Below are 19,554 nucleotides of genomic sequence, written 5' to 3'. Positions count from 1 at the left end.
GTCAAAGCCCTGACCTGGCTAAAGGGATTTGGCTATTAGCACTCCATGTAAACCTGCCTCATTTCGGGTTTCCCTGGCTTTAAATGGAATGCATACGTATGGCTCTCGGTTCTGGTTGACTCAGAGACACTGTGGGGGTGGGACCCAGGGCATGGCTGTGAATGAATTGTGCGGCTTCTGTTTCAGATTGCTGGCTATGACTTGTGATTAAGTGGTTTTTAAAACATTTTGAGATCTTTGGAATGTACCAAGAAGAGTATTCAGCACACTACATAGGGAGGGCTGAGGTGGAGAAAACTGGAAAATGTGTATTAAAATGGGATATTGGGATTTTCTAACCTACTGCAGTCAGCGTTAGGATAAATACCCTCAGATTCGACAGCTCTATAATCAGAAAGTCAGTGAAGTGAACTGACCAGAATCATCATGTCCCTTGCAGTTGTCCAGTTTGCCAATGTTTGGACAGGGAAAAGTCGAGTTAGGGAAAAATTGTACCAGTTTATGTCATTTTACAGTGTAGAAAGCTTTTCATTCTTCCTTTTGTCCCATGTCTGAGATTCTACTGGAATCAGGGGTCTAGTGGTGGGACCACCATCCATCCACAGAGATGGAGTATCAGATGTGTAATTTCTGTAGGCAGTAACCACCTTAAGCTGCTTATATTCCCTCCTCTGGGACCCCTCTGAGCAAAGTCTGGAGCACGATGGTTTTTATCAGTAGACAAACTACTTATCAGTGAATGCTGAGTGTGGTGGAGGGACAAAGTCAGGAAGGCTGTGTGTGTACTGTTGGACCTGAGCATATTTATTGAAGAATGTGGCCAAAATTAGAGGGACTGTAATAAGAATAAGAGCATCTGTTGTGCCTGCAGTCTTCCAGATCAGGATTAATAATGTTTTCTGAAAATATCTGTGAATTACTAAAAACAGAAGAAATTCTTTAACAATTTGACTTAGGATCTTAAGGATGCCTTGGTAACAACACTACAGCTACTTTTCTAATGATTTCAGTGGAAGAATATTACAAAGCTTTAGTATTTTACCTCACCTGGAAGTTAGGCTTTTTGAGTTTGATATCTGCAGAAGTTTCTCTAGTTACAAGCAAGGAGGAAAAAAAGCCTACTGGAGAGCTCAGCATCTCTGTGCCCACTAAAACAAGGACGGGCAGCACTGGGAAACGGGAACTGAGGGACATGGCCAGTGGGCATGGTGGGGGTGGGCTGATGGTTGGACTAGGTGATTGCAGAGGTCTTTTCCAAATCTTTCCCAAACCTAATGATTCTATGATTCTCTGTAACACCTTGAAGTAGGTTTTAAGAGCACATGGATAATATTATGCTTTAAAAGCTGCTGCATGTTTGTGATAGGGAAAAAAAGGGGAAAGTATATTTCAAAGTGAAACAGCATGGACTCTTACATGTGGAGGAGATTCCTGACTGCTTCTGGATTACCACAGAATTTGGTCCACATTTTATAGTTTATAGAATCACCAAGGTTGGAAAAGACCCACAGGATCACCCAGTCCAACCATCCACCTGTCACCAATAGCTCTCACTAACCCATGTCCCTCAACACAAAATCCAAACGTTCCTTGAACACCTCCAGGGTTGGTGACTCCACCACCTCCCCCGGCAGCCCATTCCAGTGCCTGACCACTCTTTCAGAAAAGCAGTATTTCCTAACATCCAGCCTGAATCTCCCCTGTTGCAGCTTAAAGCCATTCCCTCTGGTCCTATCACCAGTTAGAGACAAGAGGCTGACCCCCAGCTCACTACAACCTCCTTTCAGGTAGTTGCAGAGAGCAATAAGGTCTCCCCTGGGCCTCCTGTTCTCCAGGCTGAACATTCCCAGCTCCTTCAGCCACTCCTCATAAGGCCTGTGCTCCAGACCCCTCACCAGCTTTGCTGCCCTTTGAACCCACTCCATGGACTCAAAGTCTTTCTTGCAGTGAGGGGCCCAAAACTGGACACAGCACTCGAGGTGCGGCCTCACCAGAGCTGAGTACAGGGGACAATCACTTCCCTGTTCCTCCTGGCAACACCATTTTTGATGCAAGCCAGGATGCCATTGGCCTTCTTGGCCACCCGGGCACACTGCTGGCTCATGTTCAGCCAAGCATCAATCAATACCCCCAGGGCCATTTCCTCTACCCAGTCTTCTAGCCACTCTGCCCCAAGCCTGTAGCTGTGAATGATCCACAGTTTTCCTGCTAAGGAACGTTATACTAGACTTGGCTGACACTAAAGTACTTTTGTTACTCTCTTAAGTTTTGAGAGTAACAAACTGAGCCATCGCTATCAGAAAGAAAGTTTGCCATTTTCAGATATGGCTAAATGGTGACTGGTAACAGGACCTCTATACTACTGCTTCCTGTTCTTGCCATTGTTGATCATGAGCTTATTCTTTTGCACTTTTTTTCTCTCTTCTGCTTCCTGCTTCTTTGCGTTGCTCCATTTCCAGTTTGAATGCATATATTTGAATACCGTGTCTATCATGTTGTCTTGTGCCATTTGAGGTAGCTGGCAAAGCTCCTGCCAGCTCCACAAGCATAGGCGTCAGGAATTGTAGATTTAGGCTGATAGGTGTTCTAGATGGTGATGTTTAGTTTGTACTTGGACACACAGCGTTAAGTTGGAGACCTTGTTCTTCCTGGGATGCTCTGGCACTCAGTGGGGGTAGCAGCAGCTATGGGAGATGGTGTCATAGAGGTCTTTTCCAACCTTAATGATTCTATGATTATATGATCACTTAGTCCAATTGTAAGCCAGTCCCCACCATGCCCACTGCCCACGTTCCTCAGTGCCACATCCAGGTGGTCCCTGAACACTTCCAGGGACGGTGACTTCACCACCTCCCTGGGCAGTCTGTGCCATTGCTCTTTCTGAGAACTTATTCTTGCTAACATCCAACCTGAACCTCTCCTGGTGCAACTTGAGGCCATTCCCTCCTGTTCTATCTCCGTAACTTGGGAGAAGAGGCCAAGCCCCACCTCACCGTGACCTCCTCTCAGGTGGCTGTGGAATGTGATGAGGTCTCCCCTGAGCCTTCTCTTCTCCGGATTGAACAATCCCAGTTCCCTCAACTGCTCCCAGTAAGACTTGTGCTCCAGGCTTTCTGGACCAGCAGCTGTACACCAGGTGGACCTGTCTAAGGCATCCCCTGAGATAACAGAAATCTGTCTTTAGGCACTGGGCTGTGCCCTTAACAAAGATGAATGGTGTAAGACTCCTTGGCTGCGAGGGCAAGACCATATCAAAAGTGATGTAAGTATTTAACCAGGTACTTATTTGATTTCCACTTCTCTGTGAAACAGCACTACCCTGTATTTCCATTAGATAGTGATGTTTGAGGTTTTTGGTGTTTCAAAGTCAAGTGTTTGTAAAAGGGCATCCAGATATACCTTCTGATTGACCATTCTGCTAAGCACGTTGGGTAGGACACCTTGTGGATGTTGGTTCTGGCTATTTGGTCTGCTAATGTTAAGTGTGTGTATGCTCTTTTCCTTTCCAGTGCTGTGACAAGAGCTTTTATTTGACAGAAAATGTCTTGTATGTATCCTGCCTCTTGAATTTAGTGGAATTTTTATTAAAATATTCATTTAGTATGAAATAATTTAAAATTTATGTAGGATTTGAGAGTCTATTTCTTAATTAAAAAATTTAAAAATCCCACAAAACAAGCAAACATAACCACCAAAAAACCCAAACAATCCAATCTCCAAGTTTACCTACCAATCATTTTTGGTAGGTAAACAAAGGCAGAGACAACTTAAATACAAGAATCACAACTACAGATTTCACCATTCTAAAGATTTATGTGGATAGTAATTTAACTGTAAGTGCTGAGCACAGGCAGCCAACAACCCAGCTTGAGCACAAGGTCTTATCTGAGATGATTCCTCTTCCAAAACAGTTCTCATTTAGTTTCAAGATTGGATGTTTTATTGTAAAAGCTGCCCAGGAGCCTAAGGGAAATAGATTTTATTCAACCAGAAGTAATAGTCTTCATTCAATTTTTGTTGCATTCTTGATCTTTAAATCAAAGTCACTTATTTTCATTTCAGGGAGTCATTTCATCCCCGGCAGGGAACAACATTGCTTGACGGACACCAAATTTCCCCACACCATTCCTGAGATATGTCATGTCAGTCAAGCACACTTAGGGCTGTGCTGAATCATCAGAAATGCTGATAAATCAGAAAGTAAAAACTTCAGAAACTTTGCTGTGACTGGAGACAGAAGAAGGAACAAGTGCCTTCATCTGTGCCTCCAAACACTGCAATTAGACTATCTGTCTTAAATGGCAGGGTGTGCTACATGCAGGAGCATTCTGTTGTTCTGATGAAGTTTGTATATAACTAATACATAAAATACATATAGGCTGTTCTAAAATTGAATTATTGGGCTTTGAGTGCAGGAACCAAGAAGTTCATGGACAGCAGGGGCACAGGCATCTGAAAAAACCCTTGTGGTGTGTATGCCCATTCAGTGATCTCTGTTTTGTACCTGATGCGCTATATCTAAGCACTTACAGTATAATCACAGTATAGTGTGGGTATTTATTAGCATTGGGTGAAAATTAGGTACTCTATCCCAGACAACTGTTCAAAGCTTGCATTGATGAGTGTGTTGGATTTGTGGAAGGCTGTGGTAAGACAGATTGCTGGGGAATGAGGATTTGATGAGGTTTGGTCAGTGGTAGAATGGCTCAGGAGAAACCCAGCGTGGTGGAGCAGAGTGGGAGGATTGCTGAAAGCAGCACCTGGCTGAAGCTGGATGAGGCTGACTATCGTGGATGCCCCAGCAGAGCCCAGCTCTGATTTCCTGGGTGGTGTATTTTTTCTATGGTGATTTTGATGCTTTGAGTGTATACAGCTGTACACCAAGAACCAAAGCAGGTATCAGGAGGTGTGCTTGTTAAAATACATGAGGCAGTTCTTTTCCCAGGACTAGCTTACAAGGCAGGAAACTGGCTGCCTTCCCAAAGGCTATTTGCCTTTTCTCAGCTACCTTATTATTATTTTTTTTTCCCAGCTGGACTGTGTCAAGTTAGGGTTTCCTAATGCAGCTTAAGAGGGCCTGGCATTATGAATTCCTTTCATACCTCCCCAGGCTATTTACTGCATCTGACCTGTGCACCTGCGGCAGGCTTTCTGGGACCTAAGTGTTCCTTCAGCAGTCTTCTTTTTCAGTAAAGTAGTGCTTGGGGGACTTATGTTTGAAAGGCAATGATATCAATCCTTTTTTCTTGGAAAGAGCTTTGCAAACTTTCTGAATGCAGTCTTTCTTTCTTTAACTTCTGCTTTGGATCTTGGCACTTCGGGTTATCACCTTAGTCATAGAATCATAGAATCACAAGGTTGGAAAGGACCTACAGGATCATCTATTCCAACCGTCCTCCCACTTCCATTGCTATCACAAGCTACTAAACCATAAACCTTACAGCTGCAAAGAAACAAGGTTCTTCAGAACCACTGGTTGAAGAATGGCTTTGAAAGAACACCAGAATTGTTGTGGTGCTGCTCCTGGAGGTGTTCCTGTAGGAGCAGTCAGGTTTTAGAGCTTGCAGTTCAAATCCTGTTCCCCAAAAACCCACAGTCTGACATACACATAAAAGGTCACAAATAGAAAGATGCACACTTTTTTAAAATCATTAATTATTTATTTGATATGATCTGGTCGTACTTCTTTGGAGTTCTCTTTTTGCTTAACTGAGTTGAAAGGCTCAAACAGCTTCAAAGCTGCATTCCTAGACCTTTTTGTATTAGTATTTACTCTCAGCACACTGATTCTGTAAAGCACGTCTGCATGTGTTTTCTTTAAGCATAGGCTTAAAACCACGTGACGTTTAAGCCCTTGGCTAACCAAGGGTCACTTTTTCCTGATTCAGTCTCAGCACCTGTCCTCTTACTCCTTTCTTCTTGAAATAAAAAACTAGTGATGAGGTCAGTCAGCTGCCCCTGCAGTAATCAAGGACACCTACAGCTCCATTAGATTGATCAGAGCCCCATCCAGCTGGATCTTGGAGTACTCCAGGGGCTGAGCATCTGCAGCCTCACCTATGCCAGTGCTGTAGGCAGAGTTACGGAACTCATCCTGATACCTCTTTGGTGCCATCAGCGTTTATTTTAAATACCTGGAAAGTGAAACAGCATCAGAAAGATGGATATTGAGGAGCCAGGAATATCTGACAACTTTCTGGTTATGCAGTGTATTTGCCATTATTTCCTATCATAGAAAGATGTAGAGTTTAAATGGTCTCTGGCTTTGGGTGTTCCTGGTGAAATCTGTCCTCGTTCTTGATCTAGCAGTTGGCAACTCTGCCTGTGGCAAGGGGCTGGAACTTGATCCTTGAGGTCCCTTCCAATCCAAGCCGTTCTAAGACTCTGTGTTTCTATGAGTAAGAGATAACACTACCCACATTTTTTGAGAAAGCAGAACGTGGAAGGCATTAGAAAGATAAAAAGATATGAGGTTCCCTTCCTGGCAAAGGTGTTAAACCAATGCCTTGTCCACACGAGAACCCGAAGTTTGGTTTGATTATAATTCCTAACAGGAAAAAATGAACCATTTATTGTCGATGACAGGAGGGAGGGAGGCAAAATCTAGTTCTGTTTATTAGATATCTGTAATTCTAAAACAGCTGTTTCTTGCGTGCCTTCATCCATCTGAAATCAGTTCTTTGCAGAACTTTGATGTCATAGAAAGAGGATTCAGCAGTCTCGTGGGTCACCTCATTTCTACAAACAGTTCCACCTTCACCTTACACCTACAGAGTTTACTATCATAGAGATTCCAGTTTTGGTCTTTCTTACACTTTTGTTACTATTTATTGTATTGATCCTTGCAAGAGTAAATTTATGGCTATTTAAAGCAACAGCGAAGTTACTGTAAAGGAGAAATGGTAATGGAAATTATTAATGTGACTGCACTTTTTCAGGATCTGAGGTGAAGTCACTTCGAATTGGTGGCTGTGTACTTCTTTGCAGAAGAAAGCTCTCCTCATCAGACCTACTGAGGCAGTAAAAGCATGGATACGTACTCACTGTCCATCACTGAGTGCATTCTGTGTCTTGATTTCTGGGTCAAAACAGATCCTACTGCTTATTTTAAAAAGTAAGAAATGGCTCTCTCCTTGAGTTCCAACTAAGGAGTGTAAGTCAATGCCATGTGAAGGTTGCATGATTATTTCCTTGCTCAGATAATGAAATGTCACACTGTGATAAGGAGTTATGTGCGTTTCCATTTGCAGTGTCTGATTATTTACCGATAAAAGAGGAATGATTCAGCTCCAGTTGCTTTCAATAACATGAGCACTGAGGGAAATTGTTCTAATTCCTTAATAAAAATCTTCAGCTTCCCAAACCTTGGAGATACTCTGTTCTGCACAAGAGATGTACGAGCTGATGTTTGCCCTAGGGAGGGCTGTGGCTTCTTGCTTGTCTTCTGCAGAAACATCTCTGTATGTGGAAAGCGTAGTATAGGGAGTTATATATATATATATATATTTTTTTTCTCCTTAGACAGGTGGTCATTATGAAGCCTCAGGGGCAGAAGTGCAAATGTGGTATTTCCCTCTTTATTATTCTTCTCTATATGCTAAGATTTCAGTATATATTTGAACACTCAGAAATACAACTGTGACAGAACAAAGTGAGTGAGAGCGGGAAAGGAGTCACAAGTGCATGTTCTTTTCCAAGTTATTAAAGTGGGACAGTTAACCATTTACTCAGATTTCAGAAAAACTCACCTGTGTGCCTTAGGGAATCATTGACATTTACGTGTTAGTTCAGTTTTGAAATTATTTTAAAAGCTGTTACCGAACCTGAGCTAAAGAGATAAATAAATGGTGGCAGATGAAACTTGAAACAGGATCTATGTGTACCCTAAAGACTTAAAAACATAGAGGCATACATGGATGTTCCTCCAAATGAGAAGCTGTGCATACTGGGGCTGTTTGTTCCGCAGTACAATGCACACAGTATGTGTTTAACAGCTAGCAGTGCTGTGTTTCTTATACTGTAAATGGAAATGGCTGTAAATGGAAGCAAAGTGGTGGGTTGAGCAGGATGATGATAGTTGACCGTCCTCTGCAAAAGAAGGGAACAGAGTCTGTTCCCTGCTCAGCTGAGCTCTGGGGTTTGTGCTTGTATCCAGTACTTCGCTGTTCTTGCAGGAATGGCTTTGCCAGTTCCTGCAAGAGCTGACAGGTTTTTGATTTAATATTTTACTTGGTCACTGGAAGTATTTTCTGCTTGGACCATAATATCACTTGCTGTTGGAAGAGAGTGGGGGAACGCTATAAAACCAGATCCCTTTCTTCATCTTTCACCTTTCAACTGCCTTAAAGAAGAGTACCAGTCAAAAATTATTTTCTTGAGCCATCAACCACCTTCTCCCTGGAGCTGCATAAAGTGGCTTACTTACTTGGCTATTTCTTATTTACTTCTTTGCTTACAGCACAAATTACAAATGCTTTATGGGTATTTATGTTTTTTGCATTTAGATGGAAGCAGTGGGGCTGCGTGCTGTTAAGTGTCGCACAGTGGAGTGTAAAACAGGATGTGTCACTGAAATACCTGTTAATCTGTTTTTCCCAGACCTATAATGTGTTCGAGAGTATAATGCTCTTTTGTTGCAGTAATTCCCTGTAAGAATCTAAAAAGGATATAAGATTTTTGTCTCTCTGTAGAATGTTTGGCTGGCATCTTGCCTTGTTATTAAATACGGATTAGAAATAACATTGAGGTATTTAAACATAATTCTTGTAACAGGATAAATAGCTTAGAGCATTTGATTTGTTGCTTGTGTGCTTGTGACCTGGTAGCATTCCCATTAACGCACGCATGGGCAGACTCTGTGGGCAGAACTCATACCAAAAGGATATTCAGGCCTGTGTGGCCTGGTGTGAAATGAAGCCTGCCAGCTCTGTCTGTGGCTCACCTGCCTTCAGTTAAAGGCTGTTAGGCTGCTGGTGTTTGGTGAAATTAAGGGTAAGAAACTCAAAGAGAGAATGCCACATCTGCCATTGAAAAAAAATGATTTCCATTTAAGAGGAGAGACAGTGATTGCTCACGAAGTTTTAAAGATCTCAGTTACCCTGCACGAGTAATACCCACATAATTCATTGTCACCATTATTAGTTAGCTTCTTTAAGTACACAACTAAAAGTAATGCTATCTTGAATGAGACCTAATTAAAGGATAACTACTGAAATATGATAAATACTTGTGTAGGATAATGGTATTCCTAAATTGGGTAAGATTCATTTAAACTCTACTAACTTGTAGCTGAAGCTTTTCATTCTTTGATAGTCACATGTTGATATTCCAATTTATTTTTACCTTGTTGAGTGAGCAAAGCAGTGGACTTCTGGTTGCTGGTTACTTTTGTGTTCTTACGATGTTGTGCTGTGGATGCCAGGTAGCTAGGTGTGGATGTCCTGTATGTTTGATTAGTTGCCCTCCTGTCACAAGAGGTGTATCAGAGAATGGTGTGGGTTGGAAAGGACCTCAGAGATCATCTAGTTCCAGGGTGTACCTGTGGTGTACCTTAACATGAGCCAGCAGTGCGCTCTGGCAGCTCGAAAGGCAAATGGGATCCTGGGCTCCATCAGGAGAGGGGTGGTCAGCAGGGACAGGGAGGTGATTGTCCCTCTCTACTCGGCTCTTGCGAGGCCCCATCTGGAGTACTGTGTCCAGGTGTGGAGCCCTCAGTACAAGAAAGACATAGAGATTTTGGAAAGGGTCCAGAGGAGGGCGACTAAGATGATCAGGGGGCTGGAGCACCTCCCCTATGAGGACAGGCTGAGGGAGTTGGGCTTGTTCAGCCTGGAGAAGAGAAGGCTGCGGGGTGACCTCATTGCAGCCTATCAATACCTGAAGGGAACCTACACCCAGGAGGGGAGTAAACTCTTCAAAAGGGCTGACAACAGCAGGACTAGGGGAAATGGTTTTAAGTTGAAGGAGGGAAGATTTAGGTTGGATGTTAGGGGGAAGTTCTTTACTAGGAGAGTGGTTAGGCCCTGGAACGGGCTGCCCAGGGAGGTTGTGGATGCCCCGTCCTTGGACGTGTTTAAGGCCAGGTTGGACGGGGTCCTGGGCAACCTGATCTGAATGTGTATGTTTGGTGGCCCTGCCAGGCAGGGGGGTTGGAACTACATGATCCTTGAGGTCCCTTCCAACCCGGGTGATTCTGTGATTCTGTGATTCTGTGTGGTTTCACCCTGGAAGCAGGCACTACATTGTCCCAGGTTATGCCATGTGCCATAGCTACCACAGTGGCTTTATTTGCAGATCTGGCACAGGTAGCTGTAAGATATCTGAGGAAATCTGTAATTTGCATTTTTCCTGTGTAATTTCAGTCGATTTTAGAAAATTTTTAAGAGTACCTGTTGCCTGCATTTATCTGCCCACAGTTGCAGTTGAAACTGCTTTTTGCAACATTATGGGGCTGGGTAAGGCTAGCTGTAGCACTGTGTATAACATGCAGGATTGTTGTACTTTTCTCTTTTGTAAAATGGCATACATACATGAGTTTAATCTTTAATCCCTTTAATTTGAATAGGAGTGAATATTAGTGAAACCACAGCCTCTATAAATGTATCATGAAATGTTGCATATTTAAATTTTCACTCATAGCTGCCTGTGTTGTGTTTGTTTTACAGCGTTATCACTTAATGGTTCATTTATTTATGATCTCAATCAGAACTGGAAGGCCTGACTGCTGGCAGACCTGCTGCTCAGTGGGAATGCTGGGCAGATTGCAAACAGCCAAATCAAAAGAAAATGTGTGTTTTGTACCTAAATAATACCCATTCTAAAATCATAGAATGGCTTGGGTTGGAAGGGAACTCAGGAACCATCAAGTTCCAACCCCCTCTGCCCCAGGCAGGGTTGCCACCCTCTTGATCAAGTACTAGACCAGATTGCCCAGGGCCCCATCCAGCCTGGCCTTAAACACTTCTGGGGTCGGAGCATCCACAACCTCTCTGGGCAACCTATTCCAGCACCTCACCACTTGTTCCCTCCTTCAGATTAAAACCACACCCTTTGTCCTGTCACTGTTTACCCTTGTAAAGAGTTTATTTCCCTCATGTTCATAAACTCTCTTTAATTATTGGAAGGTTGCAACAAGATCTTTTTGCAGCCTTCTCTTTTCTAAGCTGATCAAGCTCAGTTCCTTCAGCCTATCTTCATAGGAGAGGTCCTTCAGCCCTTGCAAGGCTTGATGGCCCCTCTCTGGACCCACTCCAACAACCCCACTCCTCATTGTGCTGGGCACTCCAGACCTGGATGCAGTATTCCGTATGGGGCCTCACAAGGGCAGAGTAGAGGATAATCACCTCCCTAACCCTTCTGGCCGCCCCTCTTCTGATGGAACCCAGGGTATCGTTGGCTGTCTGGGCTGCAAGCGCACATTGCTGGCTCATGTTCAGTCCTTCATCAACCAGGACTCCTAAGTTTGGCTCCTTGAATGTCACACTCTGTACTTCTCAGTGGTTTTGTACTTGTCATTACAAGTTCTTGTAAATAGATGCCTCTAACCTTTTTGGAACAACATTAACCTTTTAATTGAAATAGTTTCTGCTTAATTCCTTCTTCTCTTCTTCTTTTTTAAAATATAATTCAGTTAATACTTCCATTATTATTTCATCACTTTTGAGAGATGCAGCTATTAAAATAGAAAAGGGAGTACATTGTTTCTAGTGTTTTTCAGACCTATTAGGTTGCTCTAATTATTTAGAAAACAACTTGACAAAGGTAAAAAGTTTATTGCCACAAAGTTACTTCTTAACGAAGGAAAAATTCTGCCTATGCATCAAAAGTGTTTAATTACTTACTAAGTAATTAAGTTAATTTCAGCTATAATTACTTACCCAGCAGACCGTGGTAAGTAAATAAAGTAGCAGAAGTCAGAATAATTGAGGCTTTCTCTGTCCTGAAATGGCTGCTGGCACACAGTGGGGGAAGAGAACAAGAAACCAAAGGAAATTGCAGCAATTTCAGGCTTTTTTTCCTTTCTATCATGAAGAGAGGATTAGAATTTCCTGATGTATACAACCCCTTTAAGCTCTGACCACAGTTTACTACATAAAAGCAGAATGGAAGCTAATGTCCTGCTAAGAAACTCCAGCATACTGTAAATTCCTCAGCATGAATTGAGGACCAAAAGCAGAGAACTGTTTCCAGCAAAAAGCGAAGCATTCTACAGAATTTGTTTTGATAGAGCCTTAGTGGACATAAGGATTATGGAATGAATGAAACAAAGTCATAATAGTGTAATGCGAATACTGCACACAAGAAAGATCTAACTGGTATAATTTCAGAAACCTAACAGAATGAAAAGAGTCTTAATTAACACAGTTGTTGGGAGATGTTAAGAAATGCTAATAGGTCACTGGTCCATGAGTCATAAACATTGCAAGGAGGGATGTCATGGTTTCTGTGAGTGGGAGCCTTCTCAAGACACAGCCTGTTTTTTTTACTATCAGTAATAATAAATAGATAATTATTAACTAATCACTAATGTAAAGCTGCATCACTAAAAACACAGTAAACAAGTATATGTCATCCTATTTGTAGGTAGGTTCAACCTTTAGCCTACTGCTTACACTCTGTGGTCACACAAAACAGGTTGTGTCCTGTGGTTGCTTGAAGCTGTGCAGGTAAGGAGTTAATTCCTTCCATCTCCTTTCACCTGCACTCATTTCCTTTCATTCTTTTTCCCTTAGCATCTCTTTTTGGCCTACTCTTAGCTTAAAGCTTTAATCCACACAGCATTTTATAAAGAACTTCCAGAAATTCTTCGGCATTCTCACATCCCTGCTGATGTTCTACATAAGAGTTTCCTGTTTATTTAAGTCAGGATCAGTCTTTTTATTCTGTATTTGTAGAGAAATTAGTTTACAGTACCTGTATGTTGCTGTGAAGGTCAACATGTGCATGAATGGTAATGCCTGATGGTTGCATGTGTCGGCCATATCTTCCTCTTTGTCAAGAAGACTGCCTGCCTGCTCGCTCTGTCCTTACTCTGGCCAGCCTTAAATGCCCAGAGAAGTCTCCTGATGTCAACTTAGTCCTGTCTGAAAGCTGCTGCTCCTCATCACCGACCTTTTGGGGAGCCATTAATATTCACTGTCTCATTAACAACATCCCAACTTGCTGCTTATATAGAAGGAGATATTCACTATCCCTTGCTGCTGTTTTGCTGGATGACATTTGAATACCATCTGCATGCATACCTCTACCTTCTTTTGATGATTATCCAGTATAAGGGCAACTGGCTCAGACATTCTCAGCCCTCCTGACCTCCAGTGCTGCTTGGGTGTGCTCACTGTCTGCAAGGACTTTGCTGTTTGACCATCCTGGGTATCATCTGGATCCTGTAGCAGCCTCTAACTTCATGTCCCACTGCAGACTCTGACTCTTGGCTTTTGCTATTGCTTTGTGTGGCTACTAGACTGAGGAGGAGATTTCCAGTTGTGATTGTTGGTATCTTGTGTTGTTCCTTTTTTCTTTAAGTTGAGCAATCTTACCTGGCCAGTAGGTAAATATGAGCAGGCGTCCAGCTTTGCTATAAGCATGTATCAAACATACAGTGCCTGCACTGAGATTTGCAGTGATTAACTCAATCCACTTGAAATAAAAAAAGCCATTTTGTTCTAACTGTCCTCTTCTTCCCCACCAGAGGGTAACATCTGGTACCGTTTACTTGCCTGATTAATCTTAGCACACGGACTTTCTTCATTGCCTGGCATCCTATCCTGTCCAGTATCTGATCATATACTCTGGATGTCACTATCAGAGATACCATAGCCATCATCTGTTTTCTTTCCCAGTGAATCATTGTAATATTTTGGAATATAAACCCTATTTGAAATAACTGCTGCTGTTTGTTTAGCAGCACCTTTCCCTTCCATCATTGCCCCAGAGTGTGCTACACCCTTATGGTCGCTTGTTCAGTGGCATGAATACAAAAACATGAGTCTTGCCATTGTCCTGTCCTTGGAGGGATGTCCATGCTGCAGGTGAAGAAGCCGTGCTGCAAGGGACCTCTCAGTACAATGTAAACCCAAGTTCCTCCTGAAGGGGATCAAGGCTTGTCTTGAGATGGAATTCTTTTGAATTCTTTTGAATTCTGCTCTGCCTTCATGGAGGTACCTGGTCTGATGCAGCCATTGCTCTTCCCTAAAGCTGAGTGGGATAGTTGGGTCACACTGGGTATATCATGCTCTAGTGTTTTTTTTTTCCTCCCTTTGCAGCAGCGGCTATCTCTAGCTGATGAGAAGTCTCAAAAGATACATTTCAGCTCACTTAAGTTAAATTAGATGTCTGAACTATATGGGGCTTGTTTGGGCTGTACTTGGAGAAAGCTGCACTGCTAGAGAGAATGTCAACCCATGTGGGCAAGATTAATCATCCTTGAGGAGCATCTGCTTGTCTCTACTGACCTGTTGTCTCTGGCTGACTCTGTGAGGGGTGGTTTCCAACTTCAGTGTGTAACAGTTTGTACCTGTTCTTATCACTTTTGTGTTATCTCTGTACTCAGGTCTATTGTTTTGTGGAGTAGTCTGTTCCAAAACTGGTGCTGCCACTCCTGCCTCTCAGGCTGCAGGCTCCCATCTATCTGTGCTTCATCATCAGATAATTCTCCAGCATCTCTCTGGTTCAAACTGGCCCTCAGGTTTTGTTGAAATGCTGGATAAGACCTCCAGGGCTTCTGGCTTCAGCAAGAAAAAAGGTCTCACAAGTGATGCTAAAGAAGAGGGTTCTGAAAATCAACCCACCCACCCACACCTTGTTCTTTAGAGAAAGCATTTTCCTGCTCCCTCCTTTATGTTACTTTTTTGTTTGTTTTTACTGTAGCACCATAAAAAGAGAACGAAGCTATATTTTGCAGGTTGCTTATATTTATATTTACTGTTGTCTCCTTAACCTGAAAGCTTAATTAGGGTTTAGGACAAAAGGCGTTCTTGAATTTGCATGTTCATAGTTGCAGTCCTTTAAATATGTTGTGCATTATCTGAACTAATCTAATATTGTTCAAGATAAAAGATAGAAATCTGGAATATTTCTAAATCTAAAATAAGTTGCATTTCTTTTTAAAACAAAAAATCCTGATGTCACACTTTCAGTGACCAAGGTGCTCGTTTTGTTCCTAAAAAGAGAAAGGAAAGGGGAATTAGGCTTCTTTCTTAAAGCATCAAGTTGCTACTGAACACAACTCCCTGTCTGAGTTTCACTAGTGGGGATGTCACACACACAGCAAAAGTCTGTCCTGGTGTGTACCAAATATACAGTTTGTGTTCAGGAATCTGAACTACTAGACACATTTTAAATATACATATTTCTGCTATTTGGCTGAGCCACTAAACGGCAGCTGGAAGCATCTGTTTCAAGTGTTGAATATTACATTGGCAGAACTACATGACCATTTAAAAAGAATAGGAATAATTAGTGGCAACACTTACAATTTTTCTATTAAAATATATTTTAAATTACAGATGTTTTACTTTAAAAATTTGCCTGGAAGCACAATTTCAGCATCTCAAGTAGTCTCAAGAGTGCTATTAGCAAAAGACAGGAATCTTGCTGCAGAAGCGTCTCTGAGGCAGAGACTCCTGATGTGCTTCTGCTCAGAGCTCGGAGGGCAATATAAGATTTTCATGTCAAGTCCAGTAGGTGGCACCAAAACAGTTCTGTAAAGTTCAGCGTTTGGAACCTCATGCTCTTGCCCTGCACCATAAAATGAACATAGTGTTTAAATAGAGAAAATTCCAGGTAATCTGTTTCTTCCTGACAAAAAAAGCTTTGCTTTGAAGAAGATCTTATGCAAATGATGTGCCTGTGTGATGTTTCTAATGCACATCACAGTGCATGGAATGTGTGTTGCTTTAGTATATTATAGTCACCTTCAGTGAGGGAGAATATTGTGGAAATATATATTTTTATTGCATTCTTAACAGAAGTAATATTTAAAATTTTGCCTTTTTCAGTGTTGTGGTACTAAATGAGTCTGCAGGAATATTGTAGCAGGCATCAAAAGCATAAATTGTGCATTAATTTTTACCTTCAAGGTACAAACATGGATGTTTATAGAGATCCTTTGTCTCCTAGACTTACGGCAGCATGCTGCACTGCAGCTTAAGCCAGTGCCTCTGAGAAGCTATTCCTAAGGTTTGAGGAGGTTGCAGTGCTTCCCTCCATCCTTCTGCCCTTGGTCTGGGTAGCTGTGGGCAGACTTTAGGACTTCACTGCTGCTGAAGGTTTCTCACTAAAGGCCTTCTGTAAATGCGCTGAGAAAACTAACGTTGAGAGGTTTGTTGTTTATGTTCAGGGTGGCGTGAAATAATATCAGAAGCTGACTTGCTCTGAAGCAATGTAAGGAAAAGAAGAAAAAATGGGTGGTTTCAGTGCTACTTGCTTGTCAGTGTGAATAGGTTTGAGCAGAGCGGCTCAAGGCCAGGCTGGATGGGGCCCTGGGCAGCCTGATCTAGTGCTTGATCAAGCAGTTGGCAACCCTGCCCATGGCAGGGGAGGTTGGAACTTCATGATCTTCGAGGTCCCTTCCAACCTAAGCCATTCTGTGATTGTAAGTAGAAGAACATGAAACCTTGCCCTGACCAGGCTTTGTCCCTCCATAGTCAACCCCCTCCTCTCAGGGGAAGTGGAAAGCACTGGAAGCTGCTTTTCTTCCTCCTTGGCCGCCCTGCAACACTAAGGCTGTTTGGCTAATGCAGCAGGATGGGAAGCTGAGCAATCCACCACAGGAGTTGTGCTTGCCATGCCATTGCTACTTGGAACAGCTGCAAGGCTGGCACAGCAGAGCTCAGCCCAGAGCAAAAGCACTGCTGGGCCCTCTAAATCCCACCAGTACAGAGCAAGTTAGTCTGTACTAGGAATTAAAGTGAAACAGTTGCTATTCTCAACTGTTGCACCCTCCTCACAGTCGCTTCCTATGCTGGGCCCAAGTGCATGAACCTATAGTAGTTTTCCAGGCCCAGTATTTTGGGGCCTAGTTCTTCATTGATGGGAAACCAATTGCATTGTGAAATAGGAGAGGGGAGTTGTTAGTGTGATATGAGAAAGAGGAACACAGAGAACCAGTCTGATAGCTGGGGTTTAAATGTGGAAATGTGCAGGAGAGCTGCGACTCTCTGAGTCAGCCAGTCCAGCAAGATGGGCAGGGGTGGATGTGGGATGCTGGCCCCAGTCTCTGGCCCTGGTAAGCAGTGGTTCTGCTCCACTTGCTGGGTAAGCCAGCCTCTTGGCCAGCGTAAATACAGGCGAGGAGAAGCTTAGCTCCCTTGTGCTGAAGTAAAAATGGAATTGGAGTTCAGTTTTCAGGGAAAAAAAAAAGTTATGCTCACTGATCTCTCTCTTTTTTTTAATTATTATTGTAGCTTCAAAGGGATTATAGAGTTATATGAAAACAAGCAAAAAATCTTGTCTGCTCTGCTTCTTCTGAACTGTTTCTTCTGTGCTCAACCTTCATCAGGAAACAAAAAGTCCAGGAAAAACAAATTCCACTCATCAAGATTTTGGAGGCACAGGACATTTGAGGTCAATAGAAGAACCTTCAAAGTCCCAGCTTCTGAGACATTTGGACATAAACTGTTACAAAACAAAATTTTTCAGCAGTTCCAGGGACAGAGCAACTGCAGCTCAGAGAGAGCCCAAATTAGTGGTTTATAACTGACCTTCGGTAGATGACTCTTCTGTAGAGTAGTTACCCTGAGGATAGTATGCAGAGGCAAGTGATCTTTTAAAGGCTACTCAGAAAATCAGAGCTGCCAGATCAAGGTGGTATAGTTTTTCTGTGACTCTCTCTGATGTCTTATGCATGAGGTCTTGTGTATAGGGAAATGAGTACCAAGTGTGATGGTGCTCTTAACTTGAGAGCTGAAGCAGTAGTGGAAAGAAGGATACGGAGAGCTCTTCCCTTTCCCGGTAAGACTTAGTACACAAACTAACAAACAAGCAAACGCAAAAAGAAAACCCACAAAAAAAGTCTGAAGAGAGTGTGGAACAGTGAAAAATGAATGAAATTAGGGAGTGTCAGCTAATAATCCTGTTAAGTAATGGCACATGGTTATGGGATTATGGGGAGCTGTAGTAAGTTGATATTGCCACAATATACAATTGCTGCCTAGGGCCCTGAAGGTTCTGAAAGAAAGCTTCTATACACAGCGTGAAAGTTTTCTTGTCTGCAGCAATGGCTGTCCTAATTGTTTGATTAATGAACTCATTAATCTCAGTATTACTAGAAGAAGCACATTGACCTCCTGACTGATCACAACTAAAACATAAATGCCATTTACTCAAGGCTCTGGTTAGACATCTACTTAGCAGCAGAACAGCCCCAAACACACCCACTTCACTAGCAGTATCTGGAGGTTAGGAGAGCGTCACAACAACTGCAGGTGGAGGGCAGGCCATTACCTGCAATTATACCAGCATTTGCCTGGTTATTAAGGTTATAACCAGTCTGGAAACACAATCCTCCATTGAATCCACAGCCAGGCTCCCGCTGACTTCCCTGGAGTTAGGATTTCACTCTGCGTCATCCCAGAGCGCAGCAGTCAGGAAGTGTAATTAAACCCTGCGCACAGACCAAGCCCAGCTCAGAGTTAAACATCCCAGAATAGTGCTGTGGAGGAAAATGCAGGGTGTTCTGCTCCGAGGCTGCAGCACCCCTCGCTATGCTGTCATCCTGTTGGTATTAACTCATGGAATCTCACTGTTGTATTGTGTTCCTACAAGGTAAGCAGTAGTGGAAAGAAGGCTACTGACCCACTGTCTCCCTGCTATAAAAAAGGCCACGCTGACTTTGTTGGAAAGTACATTAAGGTACAATGATGGCATGGTTCAGCTATCATGTTGCTTGATAGACTGCAATAAAGTTATTTCAGTACCTCGACTCGTGATTTTTGAGTCAACATGGCCAACCCCCTGTTTGGAGCTTGAACAAATGCCTTTGGCATGTGTCGCTGGTGCTTTTTTGTCCATTAGGAGTTGCGGCTCACTGGATTCGATGAACAGAGGTGTCTCCCAGGGGCCAAAATACAAGCTGACGTATCTGAAGTCATTTCAGCTAGCTGTATTCACCCTGGCTTCCTCGGTAGGCCAAAATATTAATGTTCTAGGCTTTCACCTGAGGTTATAAGAAATTGTTGTATCTTTGAGATGCCAGGCCAGAATGGTGTCAAACTTCAAATCAGATTCAGTGTCCAGGGTCTTTCAGTCATTTCAGACTGCCCATCACTGCTATAGCAGGGAAAGGTTTCATCACTGCTTATGCTATTGTGTGGGCTTTTGTAGTTTTTCTGTCACTTGCCTCCAGCTCTGCAGAGCTGAAACAAACGCAGAGGTACACACCTCCAGCCGTGGCAGTGGGTAGAGTTGTCAGTTGTCCCATTTCATTCAATTCTGAAATGTTCAAATCATTTTTGTTTTTGTTATAGGTTGCTAGCAGGCTGAAAGACTTGAAGGTCGAAGGCTAAGAAACTGACTGTTTGCTGTTTTATCCACAGTGAAATAGAAAAATGGTAGTGC

At 42.8% G+C, this 19,554-nt stretch overlaps 1 protein-coding gene across 2 annotated transcripts in view; it reads left to right on the top strand.

Moving 5' to 3' along the window:
• The window catches only part of CLIC6 (chloride intracellular channel 6), a 30,769-nt gene that overhangs the window by 1,494 nt on the left and 9,721 nt on the right, over positions 1-19,554 (top strand). The gene's annotated exons all lie outside the window — the stretch shown is intronic.

This window comes from Lagopus leucura, unplaced genomic scaffold (assembly GCF_019238085.1).
Source record: "Lagopus leucura isolate 7727_CA_CO unplaced genomic scaffold, USGS_WTPT01 Super-Scaffold_100001, whole genome shotgun sequence".
NCBI classification, from domain to species: Eukaryota; Metazoa; Chordata; class Aves; order Galliformes; family Phasianidae; genus Lagopus; species Lagopus leucura.
Note: the sequence above shows the minus strand (reverse complement) of the source record. Positions and strands in the feature narration are given on the sequence as shown.